Below are 2,434 nucleotides of genomic sequence, written 5' to 3' on the forward strand. Positions count from 1 at the left end.
CACCCATGTCGAAAAAGGCTGAAGCCTTTCATTTCAATCAGCCTTAAGAGTTTGGATTTTTGGTAGATAGTCCTTTGTTCTTGTGTATCTTCTATGTTTAAAACTTTATTTTCCTGCAAATACTATTTTCGCAGAAGAGCATTTTACTAGACATTTAAATTTTCTAGAATGATAGTACCTGAGGTAACTCCTGGTTTCATAACCTTTTAGACATACTTGCAATTTCAGAGGAGTTATTATGTGTTTCTGTAGCATTCTAATAGTTTAAATGTGCCTTAAACACATAAGTTTTATTGTCAATCTTCCTGTTTTACAGTCTTTCCAATTCAATCCTGCCTTCCCCTCAAGGAAGACAGCTAGGAAACCTGCTCAGATTTCCTCTTCTCAACCTCCCTGCTGCCAGCTTTCCTACTCCCTTTCATCCCATAGGAAGCCAAGAGCCTGCTCAAATTTCCTTTGTGGAGTACGTATCCCACCTGGTTACTTCTTCTCCTATTCAGCAACAGGTGGTTATTTTTGTACTGTCAGCACGTTGGACTCCCTGGCTGTCAGATTTCATTCCCACTGGAAATGTAGACATTTGAGTTTGTTCCAGGCATCAGTGGGTATATTGCCAATTTCCATTTTCTGAAAATAATTTTCTTTTGATGGAATAATCTTGTTCCTTAACGATTCCATTAAATCAAAAAAAAAGATTTTAGTTATACTTAAAGGCTGAATCAGTGATTGATCTGTTTGTTGCCTCTTTTCTGATTTCTTTCAAAGGGTCTCCAAGCATGTGGATCATACCGAGATAGCCAGTGAACAACGGAATCAGAATTCCGGCAACCCCATTTTTTAGCCATGTTGCATCATGAATTTCAGTGTTCTTCTCTTGACCATTATATTTGGGTTGGAAAAAGCTAATGAATCAGAATTCCTAAGGATAGAACACAGGACTATATACTTAAAAAATATTCGCCCTAGGGAATAGTGAATGCTAGTCAGGCTTGGGAGCCATTGGACAAAACAATGAAAAATGAAAATATTTAATAGGTGTTTTTTTTTCCCCCATAGAAAGAGACTAAGAAAGTAAAGCTTTTCAAAAATTTGTTTCAAATAGGAAAAGCTAAGGGACAATATGATCGAAATGATATATGGCCTCATCAATATCTCCCAGGTATGAATTTTTCCCAGCAGTCTCAGGAACGTGAAAACATTTTACACATTATGCTGCCTAAAGACTTATCAAGTGCTTGCTTCGGCAGTGAATATACTCAAGTTGGAATGATACAGAGAAGATTAACATGGTCCCTGAGCAAGGATGACACGCACGTTCGTGAAGCGTTCCATGTTAAAAAAAAAAAAAGACTTAAACCAAATTTTACTCTGAGCTCTCATGCTGTTGATCTGCCTAGAAATTCAGTCTCTGTTATTACGGGGGATTACTCATCTTTTCCTAAAGGGTTGTGCAAAACCTCATACGATCTGCTTCAGAGCAGAATATTCCAGAAGGCTCCTTCTTTCTTGACTCATGTGCATCATCACTAATGGGCTCTTCATTGTAGTCCTCATGGTGACTTGGAGTCAGAAAGCACCTTGGCTCCCTCTATACTTTTGGACATTCGATTTTTGGCTTTGCCTGGAGGTCCAGTGTCTAGGGTACACCAAATCCCTCTCTGAGATTATGTTCCCTTATCAAGCTCTAAGCCTCACCAAGAGACAAAAGGCTTAGAGCACTGCTGCTCGGTTTGTTCTGCCATCTTCCCTTTCACAGTCTTGGGTAATCTCCCTGCCTTTTACTTTGATCATTTGTGCTTCTACCATCCATTTGATCTGTAATTCTTTGCCATACATATATTATCATCACGTGGCATGAACGCGGTATGAGTTCCATGTACAAATAAGATGAAAGCAGCTTCCCTCAACCTTTTCATTGCTAAGGGTGAAGGAAATACAGGTCAGGGAGGTGTAATGTAACGAACAGCAGCTTAAGAGCTATACATGAATGCACTTAAAATTGGAAATGGCCGCTTAAAGGCAGGAGTATATCTGAGTAGAATTCTCTCATTCCTAAAATAAGGACAGTAATACTTAACTGCTCTAGAGGTAATGTTGCTACAGAGGTAATATGCATAACACATCTGGCCCAGAACAATTGTTCTTTCATTATTAGATTACTGATAGTTGGCATGAGGCTGGGTAGACCATTATGCACAGGGAATGAATTTATGTGAGTCTTCAGATCATAGCCTCAGCCAAAAGAGCTCCATGCTTTTGAGTGTGAGTCTATTTCCACCTCTTCATAAGATATCTTTTCTTCCATTCTTTCGTTCAACAAATGTTTATTACTTAAGATAAATCATATATTTTGCCATAGTCTATGATTTTAATAAGAAAGGCTAACATAGCTTGTCACAGAGTTCATATTGAGGTATGTGTGTAGTAGGGGAGG

General features: G+C 38.6%; 1 non-coding gene across 1 annotated transcript; it reads left to right on the forward strand.

Moving 5' to 3' along the window:
* The first annotated feature begins 1,235 nt into the window (after positions 1 to 1,235).
* On the forward strand, positions 1,236 to 1,338 carry LOC113605011 (U6 spliceosomal RNA). The gene has a single exon (XR_003427034.1). It is a non-coding gene; the product is annotated as a U6 spliceosomal RNA (small nuclear RNA).
* The last annotated feature ends 1,096 nt before the right edge of the window (positions 1,339 to 2,434 follow it).

Source organism: Aethalodelphis obliquidens, unplaced genomic scaffold (assembly GCF_003676395.1).
Source record: "Aethalodelphis obliquidens isolate GAN/ISIS:26980383/991018 unplaced genomic scaffold, ASM367639v1 scaffold41, whole genome shotgun sequence".
In the NCBI taxonomy this organism is placed as follows: Eukaryota; Metazoa; Chordata; class Mammalia; order Artiodactyla; family Delphinidae; genus Aethalodelphis; species Aethalodelphis obliquidens.